We start from the raw sequence: 15,490 nt of genomic DNA on the forward strand, positions 1-15,490 counted from the left end.
GTAGAGGTGGAATTAAAAAGGCAAAATTTGTCTCTCTTTGGTAGAGGAGGAATAAAATAAAGCACAAGTAGATAACATGTCCTTGTCTTCACATAAATCAGTTTCGAATAACTGCCATCAGCAGAAAACACTCTTAACAACACCAATCCTGTTAAGCTTTTGCTATGTAAGAGTAAAACCATCATTTTGTGCTAGTGAATTCCACCCATTACAGAAAATATACATCAATCTCATCCAAAATGGCCGAAGCAATCCTATCCTCAATCCTGTCCTCTGCAGTAGAAAATATAGGTAAATTGCTTATTGAGGAAGGAAACTTTCTACAAGGCGTTAGCGACCAAGTTAGACTCCTTCGTGACGATCTCGAATGGATACAAATGTTCTTAAGATATGCAGATACGAAACAGAATGCAAGGGACACTATACAACAGTGCGTTCCGAAATTTAGAGCGGTCGCTTATGAAGCAAGTGATTTGGTTGAAGATTATGCTTTGAGGCTTTCAATTTCAAGAAATGGAGGCTTTACAAGTACTCTAAAGAGGATTGCTTGCATCGCCACAGAGGGTTATACCCGCCACGGTTTGGGCTTAGAGATTCAAAGTCTTAGAACTAGGATCTCTAATCTCACCAAAAATTTTGGCGAGTATGGAAATGTAATGGCCAGAATGGAGGAAGGAGAGTCGAGTGCTCCATCCAGGCAGCAACAATTAAGGCGGACTCGCTCCTTTGTGGCTGAGGAGGATGTGGTTGAACTACCTAATGACGTTCAGGTGCTAGTTAAATATTTGCTGAATGAGGATGAAAGTACAGAGCGCAAAATAAGTGTGGCTTCGATTTTCGGCATGGGAGGCATAGGCAAAACCACTCTTGCTAGAAAGATATATCACCATGAAAGATTGAAGGATTATTTTGAAGGTTTTGCATGGGTTTGTGTGTCACAACAATGGCAACCAAACGATCTCTTGCAAGGCATTTTGCTCAAGCTTATTCCTGATCAAAGAAATGTGATTGTGACGAGCAAAGAAGATGAGCTAGAAAGGCTGCTTCAACAGCACTTGCGAGCTAGGAGATGTTTGATAGTCGTCGATGACATTTGGTCAACGGAAACTTGGGATTGTCTAAAAGACGCAATCCCAGTTTCGGAGCATGGATCCAAAATTTTGCTCACAACTCGTAATAGAGATGTGGCAGCACATGTTGATCCAAATGGTTATCACCATCAACTGCGTTGTTTGACCGCCGAAGAAAGTTGGGAGTTGCTACGAAAGAAATCATTGTGGGAGAGTAATGGTGCAGGTAAACATATTCCCCTTTTGAATTGTCACCATTTACTTAAACAACTTGATCTTTTTTTTTAAAGTTTTTAATTTCAGATTCATACAATCCAGTAGATTAAAAAAAAAAACTAAAATGCGCCTTAAGATATCCTTTTCCCAAGACTATTGATAGGTCTCAAGCCTTTGTATTGGGAGACTTACCAGTTAACAGACTATCAAGGTTTTCGTATAGTTGTTGAATGATAACATGATGCCTATCAATGATAGATGCGTCGTAGTTGATATTAATTTAATCTGGTTAATGCCACACAGGTTGTGAAGATTTGGACAAGATGGAAGAGTTAGGAAAGAAAATGTTGAAAAAACTGTGGGGGTCTTCCATTGGCCGTGGTGGTTCTAGGGAATTTTAGAACTAAAAAAACCCTCAAAGAATGGAATGAAGTGCATGAGAATATCAAATCCTATCTGGATAAGGGATAAAAAATTGGAAAAGAAGGAGAGGTGCCAAAGATTTTTTAGCTTACAGTTACTTACCTCCTTGGCAACTAAAACCATGCTTTCTTTACTTGGGTAAATTCAGGGAAGATTCTATAATTGGAGCAGAGAGTTTATATCGGATGTGGATAGGAGAAGGTATGATATTTGAGAATGATAGAAGGGAGCAAGAAACAATGATGGATGTTGCAGAGCGTTACTTGAAAGAATTAGCAATAAGATGCATGGTTGAAATTAAAGCATATGAGGAGGGGAAGCATGCAGTAACAAAGTTGGAGTCATGTTGGCTTCATGATCTGATGAGAGATCTGTGCTTAGCCAAGGCAAAAGAGGAGAATTTATATAAGCTGGTCGATCGAAGTACTTCACGAGATTCTCCTCCTGCAGCTGAAGCACAATATGGTTTAGTCCTTCATTTGCTTCCAGAGGATATCTCTCAATACAACTTTCCGCCAAAAGAACAAACTAAGCATCTTCGCTCATTCTTGTGTGATTCGTTGGTAGCTGAATGGGAATATTCTAATCCAGGGGTGAGAATAATGTCCCAAGTCAAGAATTTGAAGATGCTCAGATTTTTGGCAATTTTATCCTTCCATATGGCCTCCCAAAGTTGTTATCTCAAATCACCTCTAGGATATGTCGGTAAGTTTATCCATTTGAGATGTTTAAGATTGAGGGGTCAGGGCATAAACTTGCCATATTCCTTGGGCAATTTAAAGTACTTGGAAACTCTTGATTTATCTGGTAGTTATGATTGTAGAATACCGAACGTGCTATGGAAATTGGAACGTTTGAGGTATCTTTATCTTCCGGATTGGTGGATGGCCCCTCAGCCTAAGTGGGGCCCTCACCCTAAGTTGCGGTTGAGCAAGCAGCTGGAGATACTTGAATCATTCGATAACAAAATTTGCTATCCTGAAGATGTATGCAAATTGTTGAATCTCAGAGCTTTCAAAGCAATAGTGCATACAAATCTTGAGGACCTGGAACACATCATCAATCATATATCAAACTCGGACTGCTTGTGCATTAGCTCGCTCACAATCAGTGACTGTGATTTTGGCTGGACCAACTCCAACAATTCGAATGACAACAACAAGTCTTTGGATGTTCTTTCAAGGGTGTTGTTTAGTAGGAATATTCATGAATTAGAGATTAACGACAGTTTATGCGAGAAGTTACCGGACTACCAATCCCATACGGTTCCTAACCCAGCAGGACTTACTCAATTACTGTTGTATGATACTAATATTGAGGAAGACCCAATGGCAACACTCGAGAAGCTTCCTAACCTAAGAATACTAGAACTTGGGCCAAATTCTTTTCTGGGCCAAGAAATGATCTGCCACTTGATGGGATTTCCCAAACTAAAACGTCTCGGGCTTGATGGTTTGGGCAACTTGAAGCACTGGAAAGTGGAAGAAGGGGCCATGCCTGAGCTCTCAAGTTTACGGATTGTGGATTGTCAAAAATTGGAAATGATTCCAGATGGGTTGAGATATGTAACCACCCTAAAAGAGATATATCTTGTGCAAATGCCTGAAGAATTCAACAACAGAGTTACGAGAGTGAATGGTCAACAAGGAGAAGATTATGATAAAATAAGCCACGTGCCTTCGGTTAATATCTACAGGTATTTTTTTTCTCCTTACTTTTTCATTCTCCAATTTTTTTCTTTTTAATATTCAATTTATGGTTCTTGAAATTCCCTTTTTCTTAGCATCTAGTTCAATTCTCGATTTTGATAAGCTTCACCAACATCATTCAATATTTCTTTTGTGTTTTTAATGACTATTGTGTTTTTTAAACTTTTTTCCCTCTTCGGAAGAAACAGGATCGTAGTATTTGCTCTGTCAAATGCTTTTTAATTTTATCTTCCAAATATTTGTTTTTGTTTATCTAAGACATCATTTAATGCAATTCTTTTTCATGACCAGTTAACGAATTTGGGGAAGAGGAAGTAAGATCATATTTGAATGCATTGTGTTCCATCCTGTAAGGTAAAATCAAAAGATTTTGCCTATTTCCTCATCTGAGGAAATGGGTTGACATAATCTGTCACAAATTGAATTTAATGGATTAGTATGTATTATCGTCATATAATGTGACAAAATGTTCCATGGCATAAAAAGTGCCTATCAACTGCTTAAACTATTTGTTCTTTCCATTTAATTGTTTTAGATTAACATCCCTATTTAATCGAATATCTTGGATTAAACTTAAATCTGTTTAGATAGAGAAGGATCAGGTTCCCTCCAAGTCTTATTGATATCAAAATCAACAATAAGAACTCGCGTTAATTCAATCAAGACTATTTACTTTAATTTCTAGTACAAATGACATGACATGTTTGTTGAGTGATAATGCACTTTGATTCATTCTCAATTACATTATCACTAGTTCCTAGCCACCAAGTCGACTAGGGCTAGGTAGAGTTAGGATCTTTTTTCACTTGGAAAGTTATTGGATTTCTTACATAATTTAATACACACACATAACTTTTTATACGTATAAATTTATGCGTGTAGACCAATTCCTGTATATAAATATACATCAAACATTGAAAGAAATAAAATAACCATACAATCAGATTAATCCTACCCCAATCCCCCATTGAACTACAAAGTTAGTGTTTCAAAGTGGTATAGTCATTGCTGCAAATAACTATGTATAGTCAGATATTACACTTGTAACTGTTGCAAGAGAAAGACCTAATCTAATGGAAACAGATTAATGGACATAGTTGAGCTGAGCATTAATGCTTACATAATTTGAGGGCTGAGCCATCCATTATATTTATCTTGGAGTGCTTGAGGAAGATCCCAATGGTAGATTGTCACATATGGTTCGATTCCTGCAACATGACAGCCAGTTCTCGAGTTTATTACAGGAAAGCTGGGAATCAGACATCTTGTGTCTTGAAAGACATTAAAGCATATAAATTAGCAGTACCGTTGGCTAGTAAAGTGTTAATCAGTGTGTTATAGTGATCAACTCCAGCCTGATTGAGTTCCCCAGTTCCATCTGAACAACAAAATCGATAGAATGAGAACACGTAACTCTTCAAGCCAAACACAAAAATCATTTTCTAGTTATCTATTCTCGAATTTTATGAGACTACGTACTAATATGGGGAGAAAAAACATAGGATTCTCTTGCCCAAGTGTGTTTTAAGTTCTCCCTTAGACATGTTTGTATGCATATCAATTTGTCATTTTACTCTTTCTTTATTCTCTGTTTTTTCTCAAAACATTTTTAGTTGTCACTCCTATTTTTCCTAATATATATATATATATAATTTTTTTGCAGAAAATGAAGCAGTTGATCAACTCCCACCTTCAAGTGATCCTCTCATTGCGTAATTATAGTTATAGTAGTTTTTTTTTTTTACCGGATTGCTACATTTGGGTTGAGTCCTTTTTCTTTTATTGGTGTGATTTTTTGTCATAATGCTGCTGAGTTAACATTTTACACCATTCACAACTGTCTTGTAAGAAAACAAAATTACCATGATGTGCTTTTCTCCCTCTCACATCAAATTACTGATGTTAATGGAAAAACTAAAACTTCTCCTAAACTTCTTTTGGCTAAAGTAGTGAAAAATCAAGGATGATGAAAATAAAAAGAAAAGAGAAGCATTAACTGTCTTGTCTTTTAAAGTTGACGAGGAGGTCCTTGTTTAGTAGATCTCATAAAATACAGGTTTTGGATTCAAATTCTTCTTTTCTCTCCTCTCTTCTTAAATCCCATCTATCTCCTTTTATGTAAATCATTTGCACGTATAACATATTACTTACTACTTGAATTAGGTTTTACTCTAGCCTACAACTCCGGTTACATCCAATGTTAGTGTTGTGGAGCTGATATTAGGTTGATAAACCTATTAAATCATGTCAGGCTTTTAGATTTAAGGCCTTCAAAGAATTAGGTCATATATAATATGGAATGCCATAGCATGAAACGTGAATGCATTTCCTCTAAAGTCTGAAACTTCTTCCAGCTTAGAAAAAAGAAATGTCATTTATGATGTGGAATCTTTATGTTGCACGAACTAATCATGACTTATTGTAGTGACATGACAAAATTTTTGTCCGAAGAGAATCCATCTTCAATAAATACAGAAGTAATTGTTCCCAAGTCTTAAATCAAACAAAGGCAAAGAGGGGCTGGTGGAGTAAAATTGCTCAAGCATTTGATGGATTCTTGATGACTTCCTAGTGGATCCTCTATTTGCTTAATTGAATTGGTAGTGCTTTTGTTATATGAACTCGCTTCTGTGCACTGCTACATTTTAGTGAGTTGCTTTTGCTTATTCTCATGTAATGTTTTGATACCGTTTGAGTAGAAATACAACTGTCTTCGTACACAGCTTTATCCAATTTCAATTTGTTTTTCAAGCAACAGGCTCTGTTTGGATTCCTCAATTTTTGAAAAATAATTTTTTCATATACAATGCTACAGCAATACATAAATAAAAATAACTTCAAAAACACTATATCCATACAATATATCAAAAATAATTTCAAATATACAAAAAAAAATACACCATTACTCATCACTCTCGCCACCACCTTGCCGCCACCACCCCCACACCCACGATCTTTTCTTTTCTCCCTTCTCTATTTGCAGAAAAAAAAACCCAAACAAATTAGGTATCTCTACGATTTAAACTTCTCATGTTTCTGAAAAATTCTATGGTAGACTTAAGAGAGAAGAGCTGCCGCTCTAGCTAAAAATTTCCAAGAAATTTTATTGGGACTAGAAGCAGCCAAACAAGGAAAAGAACGACTTAAATTCTTAATACTTTCAGCTAAAAAAAATCTGGTTTTGGATTAATTATTGGCTAATTAACTAGGTAATAAATTCTATTATCATGAAAAAAGGGTTTTAGTGGAAAACTGTGGGTTGAATTTTGATAAGATTTGACCCCTTTTTGCCCAACTGTGGTCCCTATCCTATAAGTTCAGTTGGGTGGCATATAAAGCTCCATGCATTGAACAATCAAAATTGTTCCAACCTATGAAAAAATTGAAGCCGTTCCCTAAGCAACTAGTGACTTTAAGGGTATTATTTTCAACTGCAAGACGTGAACAGTGGAGGAGCCAGGACCCTAAATTAGAGAGTGCAATATGTGAATGTCTTGTTTCGACATAATTCAACATATGTTCTTGGTTCGATTCTGGCCTCCATTGCAATTTTACGGAAGCCATAATTCTTCTCCTAATCCCGCTCGCACGGATGGGGTGTTCATCGATTAATTGCAGAAAATTAGACTAATGTGACCTCTGTAGATCCACGCAAATTGAGTAAAATATAGTGAAAAGTCCTATATTGGAAATATAAAACTTATTCAAGGGCTAAATTCATAAAATAATTTATTAAGGATGAAATTTGTTTCAGTGAAAATGTTCAGGGATCAAATTGGCAAAATTCTCTCCATGGCAAATCACATATTCAATTCTTGAGACACTCACCATTGGATTTGCAGCAGGAAACACACACTAAAGCGTCATAATCTAGAATTCCCAAATCACCAAAAGTACAGAACAGTTTAACAAGTTGCTCCCAAAAAAAAAATATTCTTCATCAAAATTCCACCAAACAACATATCCATTGCAACTCTTTCCATTCATCAATGCTGCAAATCAACAAACATTCCCGATAACAAAAACAAACAAAACATGTTCTATAAGGATTGCTAAATTCATGCGCAAAAACAAGTTTGTCTTCAACTAACATTTCATGAATGTTCAAAATTTTACACATTATCTAGGCAAAGAGCCTTCAATTTCTATTTTAAGTAAACAATCTACTAGCCATCCTATCCAAAATTCATATTACAAGGTAAAAATAAAAGCTATAACTAATCTAGAACTATCGCAAACTGAAGGAAAAAAAGATTAAAAATAAAAAATTAATTTATCAAAATAAAAAAGGACAGAGGTTAAAATATATATAAAATAAAACAATGAAGACATTAATTCCTTGATATACTTACCTGCGAGGCTGGAGATTTGGAGGCAAGAATCTAAAAGTATCTACAACCAAAAAAATTGCCAAAATAGAAATATTCAATAACAATAGATAAAGTATGGATAGTGAAAAAAATTGAAAAAAAAAAGGACATAGGAGGAGAGCAAAACAATGGCCATCCTTTTGGTAATCTTCCTTGATCGTTGAATGTTGGCTGCTGAACGTTACTCATCTGTGTTTTCAGAGAGAGAAAAATGGAAAGGCATGGAGGAGGTTGAGCGGTGACTTGGTGGTGACATTTGACGAGTGAAAAAACGTAGGTGAAGATGCTAATGAATAAGGGATGGAAAGGGAGGATGGAAATGAATGAAACGAGGCTTTTGCCTCGGGCCTCTTGAAGCATTATTCCTCTTTTTTGCTTTTTATATAGACATACTAATTTCTTTTGATTCCTAAGACACACGAAAAAAAAAGCTTTTTATACTTTTTTTTTTTTTGGAGTTCAAAGCCACATAAGAATTGTACCTAAAAACAATATGCATGTGCACTGCATATGGAGGATGACCATATTTTGGCAAACTCCACCCTTGAGCCAATTGGGCGGATGACCAAAGCTGACGTGGAGGGGCCATTTGCTCTTATACAATATGGTTAATAATGCGTTTTGATTCCATCCTCATTACATTTATCCTTAGTTCCTAGCCATTAAGTGGACTGGAGCAATTTTACAAGCTATTGGATTTCTTACATAATTTAGTATACGCACAAATATATCTTTATTATATGTATAATTTTATTCATGTAGACCAATTTAATATATAAATACAATTGTGTACATGAAAATATATCAAACATTGGAAGAAGCATAATAACTATACACAACCATAGTAACCCTACGGCAATCCCCCGGTTAGACTGCAAAATTAGTGTTTCAGAGTGGTATAGTCTAGTTATCTATTCTTGAATTTTATGACACTACATAATAATATGGGCAGCAGAAACATTGGATACTCTTGTTCAAGTCTCGCTAACAGTTCTCCCTTAAACATGGTTGTATGCATATCAATTTGCCGTCTTATTCTAACTTTATTCTTTGTTTTCTTTCAAGACCTTTTTAGTTGTCACTCCTATTTTTCCTAAAATATATATTTATACTTGTTTTGAAGTAAATGAAGGGCGAATTGCTTAGAATGTCGATGTTATGAGGAAAATCTGTCAAATATGATTGTCTAAAATAGGTGTTCTTGTTCTATGGCCATTGTGCGTGGCTGGATTTTTTTTTTTCCCCCGAAACTACCGGCTAGCAGTGTTTTGAAAAAAATTGGACCGGCCGGTTCAACCGGTTGGACTGCGAACCGGCCATGGCTCCGGTCCGGTTCTATGCTATAGTTGACCAGGTTAGAAAACCGGTTAAAACCGTGGAAACCACCAGACCGGATTGAACCGGCGGTTTCCGATTTTCGAGATTTTTTTTTTTTTTTTTTTATGTTTTGCAAAATGCAACTATCAAGATTCGAACTCAAGACCTTTGTAATAAAAGACCAATGTAGTAACCATTGCACCATCACATCTTATTAGTTTTTTTTGATAACTTATTTATATAAAACAAAAACTCATATTTCTTTTTGTCATTTTTTTTACAAAATCTAATTCTCTCATGGCTCTTTCTTTTTAATCTCCAACACACACACACACACACTCTCTCTCTCACTCTCTCCTCTTTTTTTTTGTCACTCTCTTTTTAATCAAACCACTTTATTTTTAATTTATTGATGTTTTCTTCCATCTTTTAATTTTATTTTTGTCCATTAAATTGAAAAAGGTTAAAAAAGAATTATTTTTCTTTAACCCAAATTATTTAATGCCACAACCACTCACTTTTATCTCATTTTTTATTTCTTATCAAGTTTGCATTTCTATTTTCGATTCTCTTGACTTCTTTCGAACTCCAAAATTCCTTTTTTAAATTGCAATCTCTAAATCCCAAAACGTAAATTAAAATTTAAGTTCACAAAATCTAAATTCTCATAGACATGAATTTTGTATAATTTTAAAATATTATGATATTTTTGGGTTAGATCTAAGATTTTTTTGGTAGATATAATTGAAATTGAAATGAAATTTATTTGTTTTAACTTATAATTTAAATTTTTTATTTTTAAAAAATCAAGTTATTCAAAAATAGTAAACTTTTCATCATATAATGTATTAAATTAGTCCATTACATGTCTTATTTTGTGCATAAATATTTATATAAATTATTTTTTTTAAATTCATTGAACCAAGGTTAAACCGATCCGACCGGTTGAATCTCGACCCTTTCACGTCACCGGTTCAATTAATGGTCCGATTTTTAAAACATTGCCGGCTAGTCGTCGCGCCTAGTGCTCTTTGTTCGAAATGCAAACTGGCTCGTTGCGCCTGGTACGCACGACAAGCCAGAAAGGACAATCTTAAAAAAAGTCTGGTAGCAGTAGCAGTACTATTTGCTAGAGAGAGTAGAGGTTAAGTGCCAATATAGCACCGCTTTCGATTGGCTATAGCTTAAAGCCTGCAAAGGAATATGATTAGATATATTACCAAATATATATATATATATATATATACTGTCTCATTCACACAAAAATTTCTCCCTTTCACTACACTTGTATGGATAGAGAATTATTGAACCCCGTTTGAACCCTCTTGTCTCTAGATTTTTGTCTTGCTTTCTTCTTCGTATTTTCCTTGTAATTTTTCTGAATATTATTTGGGATCAGATAGCCGACTAGTAGCATTTTTGCATTGGATGGTGGCATATCTTATATGAATATCTCTGCTATACTGGCAGTTGGACCGGTTGATATTGGATCTTCATTTAAATAGGTTATATTCAACTCGTCCAATTTTAGAGTGGGTTAATTTTGAGTTGGATCATCTCAAATCCATTATCCAAATATGACCTAATATATTAATTAATATATTTTGATACATAAATTCTCTGATACATTATTTTTATACATTAAAATATATACTAATATACTTTCACAAATACACACACGCACTAATTGTTTAAATTATTTGGATGAACTTATTATTATTTTATAAAAGTAAGGATTTTCAAACTGGATAGTGAATATAACTTTGATCCAAACTAAGAGGCCGAAACAACAATTTTAGTCCAAATTGGTTATAGCATGAAAAAATGGTATACCAATATATGGTTTTTCTCTATCTTAAGTATTATTACTTGATTTAGCATTAGTTGTACCAAACATATTTCTAGTTTTATAAAAGATCCAATCACGCCTTAATTAAACTGAAATTTTGATGAGAGAGATACAATTCTCAACCAATTAGTTCAAATATCCTTGTCCAATTCATTTGAAAATTCTTGGGAAAATGAAAGTAGCATTAAAACAGGTCAAATAACAACTCAACCATCCACCAATCATCAATAAAGCACATTCTAATCCTTCAACGACTCACTGAGAAAAGATAAACAATTACTGAACATCCCGAAAATGCTAGAATTCAAAGCTGAAACTAATTTGCTTTATGGCACTTGGGCAGGATTCAACTCCAATGATATAACAAATGGACAGGTACTGCATCACATGTAATTCAACCGCAAAATATCATTCAACACATAAAAGCAATGTTTTGAAAACCGGACCGGACCGGCCGGTTCGATCGGTTGAACCGCGAACCGGATTGAACCGGCGATTTTCCGGTTTTCAGCTTTCCCTTTTTTTTTTTTTTTTTTTTTTTAAGTTTTGCAAAATGCAGCAATCAAGATTCGAACCCAAGACCTTTGTAATAAAAGACCAATGTATTAACCGTTGCACCATCACATCTTATTAGTTTTTTTTGATAACTTATTTATATAAAACAAACACTCATATTTCTTTTTTCCATTTTTCTTACAAAATCTCATCTCCTCATAGCTCTTTCTTTTTAATTTTCAACTCTCTCTCTCTCTATCATCTTTTCTTTTGTCACTCCCTTTTTAATCAAACCTCTTTATTTTTAATTTATTGATGTTTTCTTCCATCTTTTAATTTTGTTTTTGTCCATTAAATTGAAAAAAGTTAAAAAAGAATTTTTTTTAACTCAAATTATTTAATGCCACAACCACTCACTTTTATCTTATTTTTTGTTTCTTATCAAGTTTACATTTCTATTTTCGATTTTCTTGATTTCCTTTGAACTCCAAATTTTCTTTTTTAAATTGCAATCTCTAAATCCAAAACGTAAATTAAAATTTAAATTCATAATATCTAAATTCTCAGAGACATGAATTTTGTATAATTTCAAAATATTGTGATATTTTGGGGTTGGATTTAGATATAATTGAAATTGAGATGAAATTTATTTGTTTTAACTTATAATTTAAAAAGTTTATTTTTAAAAATCCAAGTTATTAAAAAATAGTAAACTTTTCATCATATAAAATATTAAATTAGTCCATTACATGTCTTATTTTGTACATATATATATTTATATAAATTATTTTTAAAAAAATTCATTGAACCGAGGTTGAACCGGTCCGACCGGTTGAACCTCGACTCTTTCACTTCACCGGTTCAATTAACGGTCCGGTTTTTAAAACATTGCATAAAAGCTACCATGAGGGCTGGGCATCAAATGGAACATCTGCAGCAAAAATAAGATGGCAAGCATTAGCGACCAACAAATAAGCAGAAGCAATGGAAGAATTGGATACACAAAAGACAACCATATCTAGAATAAATACATAGAACTCATGTTACTGCTTTCCGTGTAACTAGAAAGCACAACAATCATAACCTTAAACAAGAACTATTCTCTCCGGCAGAAGACAAAAGTAGTGAAACAATCAACAATTCATAACATTCGCAGCTATGAATGGGAAAGTAGTTCGTTGATACCAAAATATTGAGTAAACAATTAATGAAGTTGCCAACATCAACATGGTACAATTGAACATATATAGATTGTTAGAATTAAGAAAGCAGCAATGAATACCAAGGATTAAGACTGAAACTGGCACGCGAAACCAGTGCCATACATTCTCAAACGATCACAAGATAATCCTCCATTATACTATATAACGTTGCCCACATAAAACTTGAAAGGGGTCATGTCAGGCCTTTACATAAAGGTTCAATGAAAGCACAGGATGTTGCTATCGCACATTGTTTAGCAACTGGTACTAAACAATAATCGCATTTTCAATCATCATCAATCTCAAGGGACGCAACTAAAGCTAGGCATCAACAATCATTTGATTAAAGCAATATCAAGTATTCTAAAAGATCGAGTTCACGTGACTTACTTATTAAGTATCAACATTGGAAGATGCATCTTGTTCAGCAATAAATTTACTAATATCAATTCCAAGATCTTGCTCCTTGTCTTCTTGCTCAACTTCAAAATCTCTGCATTTAGCCGTTTCGTAATATGGTGCCTATAACATTCCCAATTTGAATTTTTCTTCCTTTGATTGTGCCATGGACCTTCATCCAAAGACAAATACACATACGTATGAAATTCGTTGTGAAGCTTTTGGGTTCAAGGGCCTCAAAAGATCAACTCCTGTATAGTAGGGTATGTTAAAACCATGTTATAGCACGAAAGAGCTATTAAATCATGGGCGCCTTTTGAGTTTAAGGGCTCCAAAACTGGGTAGTTTGATTTCAATCAATCAAAATTGTTTCATTTGGATTGATATTTTTTGAAATTTTTATAGAAAAATATACTATATTGATATGATGTATGTGCGGTAGAAAAATGTAAAATTTTTTCAAATATAAACTAACTACAATCCGAACAACGTCTAATAATTTTTAACAAAAGAGAAGCCATGTTAAATGAAGAAGGAAGTAATTGTTCCAACCGTTAAAACCAAACAAGACGATGAGAGGCTACGTGCAGTAATACTAATGGCCCAGCAACTTGATGGATTCTTTATTAGTTCCTGTTAATTCTCCATTTGCCTAATTGAATTTGTAGTGTTTTGGTCATGTCAATACGCTTTTACGCACAGAATTTGGCAAAGATTTCCCAGTTCATAACACTTCATCCAACTTTAGATTTGATTTTGGAACAAGATAAATTAGCTTAATCCTTTTGGTCCTTCACTGCGAAGCTACATAATTATCTTGACCACTATGCCATGAGATATTGATTTAGTGATTAGAATTAAAGGAGCAGCTACAAGAGATCCTAGATTAAAGTGTCAACATATGTGAATTTCTAATTTTTTCTTCCATTATTTGTATGTTTATTTATATTAATATTATTTAGTTGTGTGTTACTCCGATCATTATATAAATCTTGCTAAAGCAAAAAGAAATTGGATTAGTTGTTTTTTAAGGTGTTTTTGAAAAATTTTATTATAGCAATGTATTTAAAAATTTTTTACTATAAAATTTTTTTGAATTATCTAATATATTATATGGATGAAATGCTTTTTTAAACTATTATATGTTATTATAGTATTATATTTGAAAATTTTATTTTTGAAAAAATGACCAATCCAAACAAGGAACGAAGAAATGCATCTATTGGTTTCTACGCGCTCTCTAACTCACTGATTCACCGCTATGAAACTCCAAAAGACTTCTTACAGTTGTCATGGAATCACACATATCAGTTGCAAGCTTTTCCATCAGGCTGTCTCTAAGAAAAGTTGCATTATCACCGCAATAAATGCACCGCGTGGGGACGGAACGAGCTGGCCAGCAACATGTGGGGCCCAACAATAGTAATCTACATCGTCCTCTTTTTCCAAAGGAAAGCACATGAAGAAATTCAAATAGGATACAAAATTAGGTGTTTGGACGGGGTGTTATTTAAAATAATTATTAAAATATTTTTATTATGTGATATATGTAAGATAAAAAGATAATTAAAAATATAAAAAGATGAATTAAAAATTGTGTTTGTTTGGATAGAGATTTATTAGCCAAAATTTATTTGCTTACATCATCATTACAATTTTCAACGCACCTTTTTATCTCACAGACATCACATCACAAAAAGTACTACAGTAAAAATATCTCAAATAATTTACAATCCAAACAGAGCTATGTGAAATAATTCAACAATTGAAACACACAAGTGAAATATTACGTGAAACACAATCCAAACACATTGTTGAATTAATTGTTTGTATTTGGATTGTTGAATTATTTCACATAATATTTCGCTTGTATCATAAACACATTTCTTAATTCACTTTTTTTATATTTTCAACTACTTTTTTATCTTACATACATCGCATCACAAAAAATATTACAATAATTATTTCAAATAATACTCTATCCAAATCCTTATAATAAATTTGGGCACTCTCATTTTTAAACTTGGACACAATTGTATCCAAATCCTTATGATAAATTAAAATAAATTACCCATTTGAAAAGGTTCAAAATTCTCATCAGACTATATAATTATTCATCTAAAATCCAATATTACAGCTAAAGCCCATCCTATTGTGTAGAAAATATAATTTAGAGCATCTAAATTGTAAGTGATTAATGACAGTTCACATGTAGATGTACGTAAAAAGATGCTTAACATAAAAAGGAAAAAGATAAAAATCTTAAAATATATATAAAAAAAAAGATGCTTAGCACAACTCATGCCGGCTCATTAAAATTGAAGAAATGTTGATCCTAAGAATATTAGATATGAACATTATATTTATCTTAATTAATTGAAATACTGACCTAAATATTGTTATTATTTGCTGTTCCTTTTTCTTTTTATGTTTAAAAATT

The 15,490-nt window shown here is 33.4% G+C and overlaps 1 pseudogene; it reads left to right on the plus strand.

Annotated features, from left to right (window-relative positions):
- Positions 1 to 239: 239 nt before the first annotated feature.
- Positions 240 to 8,055, plus strand: LOC113752136 (annotated as a pseudogene).
- The last annotated feature ends 7,435 nt before the right edge of the window (positions 8,056 to 15,490 follow it).

Source organism: Coffea eugenioides, chromosome 11 (genome assembly GCF_003713205.1).
Source record: "Coffea eugenioides isolate CCC68of chromosome 11, Ceug_1.0, whole genome shotgun sequence".
In the NCBI taxonomy this organism is placed as follows: domain Eukaryota; kingdom Viridiplantae; phylum Streptophyta; class Magnoliopsida; order Gentianales; family Rubiaceae; genus Coffea; species Coffea eugenioides.